Here is a 16,785-nt window from a genome sequence, read left to right on the forward strand (position 1 = left end):
ATTTCGAAATATAGCTTCTAAAAATTCTAAATATGGTAGGAATCTTTTATTATTCACATAAAGAACATCTCAAAATGGATTTCAATAAAGTCTACTTCCGACAGGAATTGCGGGGGTGGGTGTTAAAATCTAAAAAAATTATTTCTAACCTGTAACTTCTACAGACTCCAAATTTGGTGGGGATCTTCGTGTATGTAGGGATATTCGTGTATTTCCTTACAACAATCGTCTTTTTGGCAGCGGAGAAAAAGTCATTGAGAGGTTTCAAAAACTTAACTTTACATGTAGCTATCCAATCAACGGACTAAGAATTTTACATTCATTTTACTTTTGCATACGGGATCGCGGAAATGTAACAGATTCAAATGAATGCATTTTCCAAGCACATGAGACGTGGAAAAGAAATTTAGTTACTTATTCCAATAGAATTCATAAAAAACATGCACAATTAATTTTCTATAAAAAGTTTGTCACGGAGAAAATTTTAGTTAACAGAAAATTCGTCGCACTTGAACCTAGACAGATTTCAACTTCACATATGAGACTTGCAATGACTTTAACTTAAACTTTCAATGCTCATTTCAAATTTTTTTCTTCATGTCAATTATTATTAATTTTTGGAAGAAAGGCACGGAAATGTTATAATGATTGCACATTGAAAGTTACAATGAATATTAGTGAGAAAAATCACCTGGATGAAAGATACAGGCTAAATCGATGGAATTTGGAATTTGAAGTCTAAACAATATCGATGCTTACAGTTCTATCCGCGGGGCCTATTTATGTTCATACAAAAATAAAAAAAAGGAGAATAATAAAAATATGAAAAAAATAAATAAAAATGAAACATAAAATGTAATTTATTTCCTTTTTCAATTCGCCCAGCGAAGCGGGCTGGAAACGGCTAGTATATATATATATCGTCATCCTATCGACCCATAACCGGCCTACTATAGGGCACGGGTCTCTTTCCAAAATGATCGAGAATTGAAGACGTTGTCCGCCACGCCGGTGTGCAGTCGCAGTGCGGATTTGTGGACTCCACACAACTTTGAGAACATGTAGAACATGTAGAACTTTAAGATAGACAAACGCTACCTTCATTGTTATCAGTTTATTAGAGAGTTTCTAGGGCTTTTTGGTTGGATTCGAACTCGGCCCGCCGGAATTGGAGTCAAGCTCCTATCCACTGCACTTATTTTCTTCATCGCTTATTTTTTACAATAATCATTAATTCATCAACTCTTGGTCAGATTTTATTACTTGACGAAAAACTTAAAGAAATGAAACATATTTTAATAATTTAAGTGGTTGCAAAAACTATATATTTGGATATTTGGTTGTTTGGAGGCGCGCGTCACTCGCCAATAAGAATTTCAAATGGCAGCTCGAATTTCAATAAATTCAATAATACAGTGTTTTGAAGGTTTCACAGCGTCGCTGCCGGACTCCGGAACGGATTTTAACTTTTTTGCGTATTATTGCTTTTTTGCATATTATGCTATATTAAGGAAGCTGTGATAACGCAGTGGGTGGGCGATCTACTTCACTTTCGGGGGGCGAATATGATTTGATAGCTTTACTTTTACGTTGCTCAAACGTCTATATTTAAATACATTGTACTCCCTATCCCCTATACAAACTACTTTAAATTTTTTCGCAATTAAAACGCCGATTTTGACGAACGAGGGTTTCTATGACTAAAAATATAGTGTTTTTAGTGACGCTAGTATTAGTTGCTTGGACACTCGTATTACAGCGTCACCTTTCGATCTAATAGTCACAAATTAAATCAATGCTTACTGCCCAATGTCCAAAATTGAGTCAATCCAGAGCCAATCGATTGGAAACAAAAAACATGTCACAGCAGCCTGTCCCGTGGTAGAAAATATTAACACATATAAGAGTCTCTTATATGTATTGTAATAAGAGTTTAAGGGAATTTCTAAATAAATGATTTCTAGATACATGACAGCCGAAAAAGTTACATAAGTGTAAATATACGTCAGGACACATATAAGTTGATATCTACGATTCTAATTTTCGTATACCCGAATAAAAATTCATTTATTTCAAGTATATAGTGGAATAGTCTGTCTTTTTTTTAGTGACTCTTTTCTGACATCAATATTATACATATTAAGAATCGTTATTCTATGTAGTCTATTTTTGACGACCTCCCTGGCGCAACAGCGAACACTGTGAACTTAAGTAATAGGCCTCGGGTTCGATGGCTGGCAAGGGCAATCGGGGAATTTAGTATTTCTGAATTTTCTCTGGTCCGGCATGGCACTGACACAGACGTGCCGCTAAGTTTGTAAGTGCGATGTCAATGTAGAAACCGATTAGCTATACTCCCTAACAGGTTAGCCCACTTTTCATCATTTACCACCAGGTGAGATTGTAGTCAAAGGCTGTAATCTGTAGTACAATAAAAAACAAATTGTGTGAGGTGATGTCGACGACTACTTATAACATTTAAGTTATGTGCGTTTTAATTATTAAAAACATCACTTGCTTCAAAGTTTAAGGAAAACACCAATCCAGCGCCAGCGTGGTGGCCTGCAGTCTTAACCCCTTCTCATCGTGACAGGTGACCCGTGCCCTGATGTGGGCCGGTCATGGGTTGATATGATGATGATGATTGTATGCTATAATAAACATTTATTAATAATTATACTCCGACAATGCACACATCGCCATCTAGCCCCAAAGTGAGCGTAGCTTGTGTTATGGGTACTAAGATGACTGTTGAATATTTTTATGAATAATATACATAAATTACAGAAAAATATTACAATATACAGATAAACACCCAGATACTGAAAAACATTCATGTTCATCACACCAACATTTTCTAGTAGTGGGAATCGAACCCACGGCCTTGGACTCAGAAGCAGGGTCGCATCTTAAAGCAGTTTTTCAGTCCAAGATTCGAGAGCACATGTAAAACCGCAGGTTAATTTTAGTCCAGAATGGACTTGTTGGAATAGTCGAGGTGGCTTATTCTATTGGAAGTTGCTTCGCTTCACTCTCAGCCTGACTCAGTGCCCACCTACCATGGCTAATATACACTTATATAAGAGCAAAAAATTCCACATGGAAACAGTAAACAAAGTAGTGTTGCCCAAATGCAAGAACAAGACGAGACTTAGCCAGTCTTGGTCTTGGTCTTGCGCCAATACACCTGGTCTTGGTCTTGGTCTTGGTCTTGCGCTCCCAGTCTTGGTCTTGGTCTTGGTCTTGCAGCAAGAGTCTTGCAAGTCTTGCAATTACCTATTAGTCTATTACTATTTATTAAAGTTTACTTTAAATCTTAGAAAAACGTATTAGAATTGGAACATTGTGAGCTTGAATTAACATAACCATAGTAAAGATCAAGCAGATTAATAAATAACTGAAGATTTGATAAGAAATTCGAAAAATCAACTGACCTATATGTCGTTTTCCATGGAAGTAACTGTTTCTTAATAAACATTTATGATTTATAAGCTTACATTTGCTAAAACATGTAAAAAAACAAATTAATTACAATAACTTGACTGTATTTTAAAGAACAATACTTATCTGTCTAGAAAGAGATTGAACCCTCAACTTATAAGAAATTTAATAAAAGAGTTTTACGATTTATCATTTATTTGAATAAAGCTGAAGAGTTCGTTTGTATGTTTGATGACAGAAGTTTTAAAATAAATAAATAAATCCTGAACGTCACTATACCTCCAAAGTTACTATTCCTCGTGGACGAAGTCGCGGGCACAGCTAGTAAATACTTACTCTCATCATCTCTCTCAGAGATATTCGAACACTTTTTTGCTATTTTTTCTTGTAAAAACTTAAGAAATATAATGACTAAATGTACAATAATAGTACCTAAGTAATTAGTTTAAAACCATATAAGTAATCAATATTATAATTACTTACTAGAATGAATTATTATGACATCTACTACCTATCCTCACCATTTTATCCTAATCATAATACTACTTGCGTGATCAGTATAATGTATTCATTTTCATTCTAAGCACTCTGAAACTTATTTATTCTTTGGAACACCTGTAGGTACTCTTAAAATTCGAAATTATTTTGCATGAATAGTGTCAAATGTTATGATTTCGGCGCGGCGGCAACGATTGTTTTAGATTTCAAAAGAAGCCGCCGGCGCGTGTATCATAACCATGTACTTCCGAAAAGCGGCAAATTTCTTTGAGAAGTAAGTACAAAACCTTTGATGCCGCATTATCAAAGTGCCGATGGTTAAAACATAACTATGCATGCACTCAGTTTGATTTTAATAGACATTTTTTTATTCGCTATGTTTATGGTATTAGTCGTAATGCGCATAGGTCCAGTTTTTCATATTCTTTGATATAGTTTTTTGCGTCTCATAGAATTCCTAAGCGTACCTACCTACCTATACACCGAACTGTTACACCTAACTACTCCGTGAAATAGCGCTAAGTCCTAGCTGCAAGACGCAAGAGTCTTGCAGGCTATGTCTTGTTCTTGCTCAAGTCTTGCACGGTCAGTCTTGGTCTTGGTCTTGCTAAAAATACGCGGTCTTGTTCTTGGTCTTGGTCTTGCAAAAACGCAAGAACAAGACCAAGACTGCAAGACCAAGACTGAATTTGGGCAACACTAAAACAAAGGCTGTGCGTAGTGCTCCAGATAATTTTGATCTATGAATACTTGAGAAATATTCTTGTAAGTACGTTTCAAGGACCGTACGTTGCCACAGTAACAAGGTACCTTTTTATCATTTATACACGAGAATTCTAAGAGGAACGTGTTTTTATTTGAAGAGGAAGATCGATGAAGATAATAATTGTTTACAGAAAATATGAACTGAAGAGCCCACCTACCGAGGCAAATTTTCTTTTCACATTGAACAGCTTGAAGACTAATGACGAGTTTTCTTGGTTATACTGATTCATATCAGAAGGGACTATACGATATTAATCCACTTATTGCAACTAACTAGCAAAACCGATTGGCATTCCCGCTGCGCTCACCTTCATGCATTATTAGGTAATCTAGATCTAGGTTTACTCCATGATATGATATAAAGTTTTCATAAAATTAACAAATAATACAGCATATCTGATATCATAGATTTTTTTGTGACAGAGCTCGTCCGGGGAATTACTATCACCATATTTATTCCTGACGCTATAGCATTGTTGCAATGTTGTGTTCCGGTCTGATAGGCGAGGTTTAATAGGCAGGACGTGCTCCTTGCATGCCCTGCGACCATCTACTTGTTCCTTCAGTTATTATAACCTAAAAAAATATATACACGCCTAAGCATACGTTAATTTATAGGAGTAAAAACAAACAAATATTTTTTCTAAAATTACAAAAGTTTTTTTTTTTAATAATAATAATATTTATTTAATAATATATTTTTCCATCATTCATTGATTTTCATTTTTATTTAAATTCTTAACATTGCTTAATTATAATAAAAAACAACACTATTAAAAATATATTTAAAAAAAAATGTTTAGTTGAATGGATGAATTAATTAATTTATTTATTTGACTCAAATTTTTATTATTATTATTTTTAATTTCCACATGCAGATATGTTCAGCCTTAAATAAAATAAATAAACACAGATTAATAATCTGAGGGCAATGGTAATTATTAATAATGAAATTCATTGTAATTTTATTGTAATTGTTTATAATTTAAATGTATTATTTTTTTTTCTTTGTATTTTGATTTCATTATACATTTTAATTAACCATCTGCCATTTTATATATTTTGTTTGTAGTCCTATGGGTTAAGCCTGGAATAAATGAATTTTGAATTTTAAATTGTATACTCTTAGGATTAGTTTGCTTGCGTCACAGAGTGAGTGACTCTCTGTTGTTTGCAAGGCGAAATAGTTTTTTGGGCAAGTAGGTACTCATTCATATCTGCCAGTCAATATATTCTATGCTAATTTCAGCTCTGCGACAGACGGCCGCTGCAAATATAGTCATTTTATTTCGTTTTCGGCTACAAAACGTTAACGCTCTGAGATAACACTCTTAGGCTTAGATCAGATGTTACGGATTTTGCCGCGTTTTTTAAAGGAGGCGTCCATTCACTTATGCATTTTAGGTAGAACTATACGTATGTCAGCGTATGCACGAAACTATCGAAACGCGCTTCAACGCCGGCAACCGTACACCATTATTTTTAACAGTTCACTGTTAGACTGAAGGCCTTTCTCAAGAAAGGTTTGCCCATAATCACCACGTTGAGTAAACGGCATGGGTGTACCCAGGGGTGGGCAGGGGATGGCAGTCGCCACCCTCTCCCCTGGAAAGGGCAGATAGGAAACAGACAGACGGACACACAAAAATGATAATCGCATAAGATTTTAGTAAAAACACAGAGTAGAATGTTGCCCGATCTTCTTTATATTATTTTGGTAGCGTTAAAGTTCGCAATGGTAATTTTAAAGTTATATTAAAACGATCGCAAACTACTTTCGTTTTCGAGAAACAAAACCTTTAACGACAAAGCAAATCGAACCAGATGTTAGATGTTTTAGAATCGCAAATTCTTTACTACCCACTTTTATTTGATAAACGTTCCGTCGAAAGCGCTGGATGTAGAAATTGCGCGAATTTGTGCTTTAGAACAAGGCAACTACATTTAATTTTACTTTAAAGTAATAGTATCAAAATTCGCTAACGTTTGCGAGCGTACTTCTAAATAAATAAAGTGCATAGGGAAATACGGTGATAATCGTATTTCACATGACAAAACTTATTGATATTTGCCATAAGTAATTAGGTCCTTTAAAAGTTTATTTTGATGCGGTCGGTCATGTTCGGAAATACGACTTTAACCAATACAAAAATATTCATCCTGCACATATCTCGTTCTAAAGGCACTGATAATGACAGTGTACTTTTTGACCGCAACTTTCCGTCCGTGCGCATTTTACTTTTCTTGTTTTGTTAGTCTTCGCATATAATTAGTTTAATAGTGAAGTAAGTAAACCTATTATAGTGTTGAAATTCCACAGGATGTGTGGTTTATTCCTGAGACACGCCACAATTTGTTAGTTTGCTAAATTCTCAGAAACGGGAATTGGTGATGTCTACCCCTGCCTTTGGGAGCACTCTGAACGACGGCCCTATCAGTATTCATCTCTGTTTTGTGATAATAATCGTTGAAGCCCGCTTATCATTACAAACAATCCGCATTGGAGAAGGTCTGTGCCATTGAAACCCCTTCCCCATAAGAGGGAATGCCGGTGCCCAGCCGTGGGACAGGAGGTCGAGCATGATGATTGATACTTATCGCAATCAAGTGTGACGTGTTATCAATACATAAAAAAAAATATAACTTGAGTAGTACAAAAGCGAAACATAAAGTAGTGTGCTATAGGCCTAGACGCATAAATAAAAGATTTTATTCCATGAATTTAGTTACATTTTTGACTTTTAACTTGTATTATCTAGATGCACCCTGTTAATGCACACTTGTTGTTGCTATGCAATCACCTAATTGGCGCACTCGCTCGCTCGTTTCAATTGTTTATGCCCCTCCAGAGAGTATCTAACTTACATTGTTCACAAATAAAATAGCTACTTCTATCCCCAGAAAACATTTGAGACGGGACTACACGTGTTATAGGACATCGCTAATCATAAGAGTTATGATCAGCAATATCCCATAAAACCTCTCGGTTTCCGCGAAAGCCTAATGAGCGGGAATCGTACGCAACCTACGCTACGTGTACATGTGTCATGTAAAAAGCCCCAGTCTCCATGGCGTTTGCGCAGGGAGCGAAGCTTTGCGCAGGTCAGCGAACCCGGTATAGCTGTTAGAAACTTGCGAGCAAACGAAATCAAACCCTCACGCTATGCAGCTAAGGTCACGTTACGTTTGCGTCGAATCCATCTGTATGTTAGCATCTAATCAAACGTGTTGTGAACGTTTGCTTATTCAATTTGAAACGTATTTTGAGTTGCGTTGGGTTGAATTTTGGAAGTGCGGAAGTGGCGAAGGTTTGCAAAGCAGTGCCATTAGTGGATGGGCCAGGCTGTCTCATAAGATTTGCTGATAACAAAGATTAAGTTTAGAATTAGTTCTGGATGTGGCTCACTTGTGCCGTTTCAACGTGCGCCATAAAACTGATATATTATGGATGGTGTGATAGAGTTTCTCAGTTTCTTAACAGCTCGATACAGATACTAAAATAGTTTTCTTAAGAGTGATTTACCTATATATTTTATTTACTGCCAAAAATTGCTTATTTTATTAATTAAGTAGGTTTTATTGTTTAATAAAAAAACGTACAAAACGCAGCCCGATTTGTATTTAGAGTCACACTGCTGTTTGTCTGTATATTTTATGATTATAAAAGTAGTTTTGGACCTAACAATGGATAAGTTTGAAGAATATGTTAAAACACATTTATTACAGCGAGGTTACTATACAATTGATGAATTTCTTAATAACAAGGTTCAAATAAATAGTTGATGATGGAAAAGAGCAACTGCTGAGTTTCTTGCCGGCTTCTTCTCGGTAGAATCTGTCTTCCGAAACGGTGGTAGAGTCCCCACATACAGACAGACTTGACGTTTCGAAAGTGCTTATACCTACTTGAAATAAATGAATTTTGAATTTTATTCTTTTGTGTTTCCATCCATATAATGCCAAAGATCACTAAGTCACGCGTATACTGCATGAGGTTTAGGCCTAAAAATTAATGACGACTTAAAACCCTCAAAATAAAAAGTTTTATACATATAGCCTACTTAATTCAAAATACAATATTGTTTTTGACAGTGACCCGAATGGAGGAGCCGATAACATAAAAATTCTTACTATAGTTCGCTGGATAGGTATCAATACCTTAGCACTTATTACTTGAGAGCAAACTAGTCAGTTATGCTTACCACTTTTTTATATCATGTAAGTTTTTTAAACTGTATAAATGAACAGATAATACTGAAAACAACATTGTAAACAGTATTTACAAACCAAAACAATCGAACATTTTTTACGATCAAATAAATGATTTAACGTTTCCATCCAAGGTCTGAAATCCTCAGTGCGTTATTTTGACTCGTTGTTTTTGCTACTTTCAATAAAGCAAACAATTATTGTTTATCCAAAAAAATACCAATGTGTCGCAAAAAAACTAATTCAAAATAGGCATAAAAAGTTTTACTAATTTAATTCGAACCTAACGTTCGTTCGAGGGTAATAGGTATTTTATTCCAAATCACCGCCAATCCAGACAACTTTATAAAATACTAGCTGACCCGCGCAACTTCGACTGCATCAAATCGGTTATTATCGGATTTAATATCTTTTAGCATTTCTATACCCGTAGTAATGTCTAAACTTAACGGAGCTACGAGTATGAAGTAAAATCGATGAAAAATTTCATCTCATTTCCCGAGAGAAGCTTATTGTTTATCGGGATAAGAAGTAACCTATATGTTGCCCGGAATATGAGCTACCACTATACCAAATTTTATTTGAATCCGTTCAGTAGTTTTCACGTGATGCCCGGACAGACAGACAGACAGACAGACAGACAGACAGACAGACAAAAATTAAATAAAAATCTGTTTTGGACTCAGTATCGATTATAAAGCATCCCCCGGTCAAAATTTTCAAAATACATTAAATGTACAAAATCTTCCAGTTACAGTTTTATTATAAGTATAGATTAAGTAAACATCGCAATTGGATGAGACCGACTTAGGAGCTACAAATCTTTTGTTTTTACCTATACCCTATCAATACCAATCATATTTATAATACCACTAGCTTTTACACGCAGCTTTGCTCGCGTGGTAATTAGAAAATCTTTGCCAGGAGGAATAGGATACCGATCATGTAGCTAGATGGGAGACAAGGTATTCGGTAAATAACTTTTTATCTCGAGCGTGCAATGCTTTCAACAGCAAATATTGTGAGACGGACATTTAACAAAATTGGCACTTTAAGGAAAATAATTATGGCAAAATAGGTTTTATAAGCTGTTTGATGTTTTTATTTTTTGTTTTAATTTAATTTTGTTGAATAATTTTTGCTTGGCACTAAATTCCGTTTATGTACAACTAAGTTGTGGAAACTTCATTGGTATATTATGTGATATATGATACTTGAAAAGCTAATAAATCATTAAAATAAATAGATGAATACAGAAAAGTTAACTGTTTGAGGACGCTGGTATCTCCTTTATTCTGCGTTCTTTCAACAATTTTTATGCCAAAAACAAAGTGCTTTGGTTACTTTGTTTGAATGTGAATTTAGGACGATTTTTCATGTTTCTTAATGCTCCTGTTTGTCCTTTAATAACGCAGCAACAGAGTAACGGATTGATGAGATTTTTTGCATGGACATAACCTATGTTATTCTACGGCTCGTAAATTATCTCTATTCTAATTGACAAACAATCACACTATTGCATTTATAATATTAGTATGGATAGGTACGTAAAAGGCCTACAATCCGATGAAAAAGGAAATGGCAGCTGAGAGAGCATATCACAGATAGCGGGGGTCATACTGTGGGCTCAGGTAGACCAAAGGCTTGCACATAAAGTACATAGTGATAAAAGGTTCGATAGTACTTAGACAGCCGTAAAACCTGACTGGGACCTAGTTAGACCTTACAATCCTCCTTTTGTAGAACTAATAGAATAATTTTGTAATTCTTATTACACTTACCCTTTCCTAAAATTTAGCCCTCGATGCAATATCATCTCGTATTAAGTGACCATGCATCATCACTTACCACCAGGTGAGATTGCAGTCAAGGGCTAACTTGTAGTGGAATAAAAAAAAAAGTAAGTGTACTAATCTGTTAGTAGCTACAGGTAATTTTGTTACCTAGCTAGCTAGCTAGCTAGAGGTTTACATTAACAATTTTCAGTAAAAACGGAATCCAGCTGATGAAACCAAAGTTTATTTAGAAATTATTAATTTACAAATAACCTCTGCCAGCGACTGAACTTGGGACCTGCACGGTATTTTAATTTTTTTTTGTTCCACTACAAGTAAGACCCTGCCTGCAATCTGAGCTGGTGGTAAGCGATGATGCAGTCTAAGATTGTAGCGCGCTGACTTGTTAGGGAGAATGGTAGTCATACCCCTAATCGGTATCTACGTGACATCGCACTAGAAAACTAAATCGCTTAGCGCCACGTCTTTGTCGGTAGAGTGGTAACTAGCCACGGTCAAAGACTCCCACCAGACCAGACCAGAGAAAAATCTGAAATTTAAAAATCCCAAATTTCCTCTGCCCGGAATCGAACCCGTGGTCTACCACTTAATTTCGAAGCGTTTCCATTTCATTCATTGATGACCGATTGGCGCAGTGGGCAGCGACCCTGCTTTCTGAACCAAGGCCGTGGGATCGATTTCCACAACTGGAAAATGTTTGTGTGATGAACATGAATTTTTCAGTGTCTGTATTAGTGTGTGTATTATATACATAAAGCACAAGCTACGCTAGCTTTGGGGCTAGATGACGCTGTGTGTATTGTCGTAGTATATTTATTTACTTATTTCCCGATTATATTCTTATAAGGATATAAGAAACTCGACAAGAATATGTCGGTAATGTAAATAAAATTAAGCAACTTGTTGTACCTACTCTTAGTATAGAAATCAACCCACTTTAATTTCATGTCTATAAAACTACGCACGCAGTAATATTAAACCTAAACTCTTAATAGGTTACCAGACTGCATCGTATCACTTATGAATGCTAAATCATTTAGCGGCATGGCTTTTTCGGTAGGCTAGTAACTAGCCACATCCGAAGCCGAGCAGAGATAGCTAGATAAGCCACATGTAAAAACATAGCTATACTATTCCGTTTTTAGTAAAAACGGAATAATAAATAATAGCTATGTTCCGGCCGCAAATGCGAAATGAAATGACATGCTTTTTACCCGCGCTCACGCACGGCTTCGAGCCACCAGTCAGTGTACTCTTAAACGCACAATTACTGGAATTTACGAGCATGGTGCATCGCTCCGGTGGTGTTCCCTAAAGCCTTCGCTCCATCGCACAAGGCTTTCTCAATAACTTACTCGCTACAACCAACAATACATTAACAAGCAAATTTATAGGTAAACACTGAACGCACAGTTTTATTTAGGAAAATAATTATGGCATAATAGTTTTATTTTCTTTTTCTAAGCATTTTTTGGTTAATATTATCATTTATGTATAACTTATGTAAGTTATTTTCTTATATTAATTACATAAGTGCTAGTGTATAAAAACCTATAGTATATTTAACGAAGCTGTGATAGCCCAGTGGTAAGGACTTCGGCTTCCCTCGGGGGCAGAGTTCAAATTCCAGTAAGCACCTCTTACTTTTATAAGTTATGTAGATTTTAATTAATTAAAATTTAACTTGCTTCAACGGTGAAGGAAGACATCGTGAGGAAACACGCATGCCTGAGAGTTCTCCATAATGTTCTTAAAGGCGTGTGAAGTCCACCAATCCGCACTGGGCCAGCTTTGTATACTACGGCTTGAATCCTTCTCATTGTGGGAGGAGGAGACCCGTGCCCTGTATTGCTAAGTGATATTTTAATTACTTGAAACGCACACAAGTCCAGTCAGACTGTTTGTAGTGACTCTACCACCGGTTCGGAAGGCAGATTCAACCGAGAAGAGCCGGCAAGGAGGAACTCAGCATATTGCTTTTTTTCAACATCATGTTACAGTTTACAATGAAAAAAATATATATATTAAATTTCTTTATTTATTAAAATCTTGTGAGAGATGAGAGCGGACCCTACATCCAAGCAGCCTTGTCGTTAAGAAATTCATCAATCGTATAGTAACCACGTTTTATTAAATGTGTTTTAACACATTCTTTAAACTTATATAGGTTATTAAAAAATCATAGGACCAGTATCGACTTCGTTCCCCTGCTTTATGTGCGTTTTATATTTATGCAATTGAATATCACTTACTTTAAAGATTTTGTTACAAACTTTGTCAAACAAAATCTGCTCGCCTTCGAATCATCCATAATAGTCTCAAGACGTGTGAAGTCTAGCAATCCGCACTTGGATAGATTGGTGGACTAAAGGCTAAACCTTCCCTATTCTGAGAGGAGACCCGATCCCTATAATGGACTGGAAATAGATTGACGATATCGAAGTTTAGACATTCAGCTTCTTTTATCTCGTGGTAAATACCGACATTAAACAGACCGCGGGACCTAACTGGCGAAGAGTAGCGCACGACAGGAAGCAGTGGCAAGAGCTAGAGGAGGCCTTTGCCAACAGGCAATCCGAAACTCGTGACATAATTAATGAATAATTTAAGTACATAATTTTAATTCAGTATTATTGTATAACCATACCTAACCTAACAATTCAATATATTAATATTTATTAAATTTAAAAGAATAAATGTTTATTAGTGTGTATGAAATGACGTTTTGGAATTAAAGGCTATTTTTTTAATTATTTATTTAAATACCGACATTTACTAGATAGCGTCGCGACAGTGTACAGAGACTATTTTGTTAAGGTCTCTCACTAACGCCAGTACGAGACCAATACTCCACTATTGCTGTCTAAACACCTTCGTTGGACGTTCATAAGCCTACCCCTACTCTGTGATATCAGTAAATAATCTTCTCAGTACACGTACTATAGCTATCGATTATTGAAACTCCATAACGTGCGAGTAAAATGAACTGATAGTGCTTTTTTTAACAACTTTATGGCATGTATATAAAAATGAGTGCGTCTGTTTAAAACATTTGATAAACGACTAAGACACTGGAAGGTATCTTTGCATCGTTCGAGTCCATGTAGGACTGAAGTGTACCGATATGCAGTCGTATTTATATCGAAATACCCACCAACTCAATGTCATGAACATTGGTTGTTAATCAAATATAATTGTAAATCAAATTATATTGTAACCTCTATAGTACAATAATAATAATTTGTCGGAGTTATGGTGTAAAATCGTTAAGCACTCATCCCCTCCCCCAAAGGAACCGAGCATAATGACGGGATAAAAAGTATCCTATATTACTTCTAACACTTCCAAGAATATGTGCACAAAGTTGTATGAGGATCGGTTAAGTAGTTTTTGCGTGAAAGCGTAACAAACAAACTTACTTTGACATTTATAATATTAGTAGGTAGGGATTTGTAAAAACCCTATTCAATTTAATAAAAAAATCTGGCCAATATGAATTTATAGTTATCAAAAGTTTAATAATATACCCACTTTATAAAATTACTTTAACACATTGTAAGTGGCAGACATTAAAACAAGGATTAATTTTTTTTCTTTTACGCATCCGAATTTGGTCATCTTTATCATCTGCAGCCAATTTACGTGCCACTGCTGAACTAAGCTTCATATCTCATAGCATAGATGGTTTCACATCATCACGCTGCTCCAGTGCGGGTTGGTGTTTAATTAAATTGTGGTAATAGTCGATAATCCGTCAGTGTCTGAAGACCAAAGTCTTCAACCTGTGCTATTGATGACTTACGGATCAGAGACGTGGTAAAACTATGGGCCTCATAAGAAGGCTCAGAGTCACTTAACGAGCGTTTGAAAGAACTATGTTAGGAGTATCTCTACGTGATCAAATCAGAAATGAGGAGATCCTTAGAAAAGCTAAAGTTACCGACATAGCTCAACGAGTCGCGAAGATGAGGTGGCAATGGGCGGGGCGCTTAGCTCGGAGAACCGATGGACATTGGGGTTCCAAGGTGTTAAAGTGGCAACCCCGCACCGGTAAACGCAGCGTTGGTCGACCCCCAACCAGGTGGACAGACGGCATCAAACGAGTCGCGGGAAGCCGCTGGATACAAGCGACCCACAATTTGGAACGCCCTACAAAAAAATCTATATCCAGAAGTGGTGATTTGGTGAAGATGATGGTGATGAATACTCGTAAAAGCCCACCATTCCACATTGGAGCAGCGTGGTGGGTGCATGCTCTTAAGTGAGACTCTCATGCCCAGCTGTGGGTCGTTAATAGGCAGCGGATGATGATGATGAATTATTTTCGACTTGAACACAAATCAGCATAGTGGAGTAACGCAGATCACTCCGAAAAAAGCATTTCAGTTCGAATTTTTTGCCAAAAATAACTCTAAAAGTATTGGAACAAAAGAGTTCAACGAGGCAAAGTTTGAAGTTTGCGCGATGCGGTGCAAAAGTGCAATAGTTTTTTCTGGACTAAGTTGTATCTTTTAGCATAACTGAAAAGTGCGATGGCTGCTATGAGTTGACCTTGATTTTAAATTACGTGGGGTGATCAGCCAATGCGATTCCAAGATCGTTGAGTGTGACCATGATATGACCCGAGAAAATGTGGATTTTCGTCGTAGTTTTTTTTATTCTGCTACAAGCTCATGACTTCTATATCATCTTCAATAACAGCAAACAAAGTCGCGGGCAGAAGCTAGTCTTTATTATTTGTTCTCCCACTTCTAAGACCACACCCCTAAGTACTTTGCCAGAGAGGTTGTCATAGCTTAGCTTATAGCTAGCTAGTATTACAGCTCGCTAAGCACATACGACGACCGGCCGAAGTAATATTACATTGGTATTACTACTGCAATCCTAGACCTAGCAATTTTTGCGCTGCGGCCCGCTGCCTCCCACCTGTAGTGTGCGTTGGTCCATAAAATGTACTACATTCTCGCGTACTTTCACAGCGTACTGTCCTCAGGGATTTTTGTTATTATTATTATTATTTATAAGAAAATAAAAAAAACAAAAACATTATGAAAGAATTAGAATACAAAAGGCGGCCTTATCGCTTAATAGCGATCAGGCAACCTTATAAATACGAAAAAAGAAGATGTTTATGCACTGCAGGTGGCGCAGTTAGTAATTTTCTTGACGGCAAGATCTGCTGATATATAAACTCGACTTATAGCAGACAACAGTCATATTAAACGGTCCCTTTTCAAACATTAGGGTGTAATGTGAAAGAGGCTCCAAAAAGTCATTGTGCAGTGTTCAATTGTGTGTATGTTTATTTTTTAAGACATTTGACACTTGTATGTCTGTCTGACAAATAGAGTGTCAGTTGGAAAGATGGATTTTCCTATAAAAACATAATTTATATAAACATTTTAAGCCAAGTTCCATATGAAGAATAAGAGTGCTTTTCGGTTTCACCGACAAAAGATTAGAGAACCAATTTTCTTAGAATAGAATAGAATTACTTTATTTGTTGGATAGTGATATATATTTTGGTCCAACAATAATTATTTGTGACTCCTAAACACTCAACTAAGTAAATATTATGCATAAATTCAAATCAAACTAAATTATTACACAAAACTAGGGCAATATGCAATGACACTCGCATGTGTTTATGTTAAACAGATTTTGAGTTATTAAGATAGCGAAGTGACTCTTAATTGTTCGTGTAATACTACACACGGTAGCTGCGTTGCCAGTTCCTAATTCTTTGCTGGAACTTGGTCAACACACTTTGCGTGTCTTGATTTATTTATTTTATATTTATGATCTGCGTGGAGGGTCTATGTTGTAAGTTCCACTCTTCAACGAGAGAAAAGACCTGCAGTGCACAGAATAGGGACGATGATATATTCTTTTTTGGATTTGTAACTGTCCGTCTGTCGGTCAGTGGGCTGTATTTGTGATCTGTAAACTGTAGAATTTTTCACTGAAATTGAATTTTAATGACCATAATTTTTTTTTTTTTTTTAATTAAAACTACCTGTATACGCGACAACAGACATTTTATAAGACAAGGTTCTTTAACCCAGCAATTTAAAAC

This window comes from Pararge aegeria, chromosome Z, assembly GCF_905163445.1.
Source record: "Pararge aegeria chromosome Z, ilParAegt1.1, whole genome shotgun sequence".
In the NCBI taxonomy this organism is placed as follows: Eukaryota; Metazoa; Arthropoda; class Insecta; order Lepidoptera; family Nymphalidae; genus Pararge; species Pararge aegeria.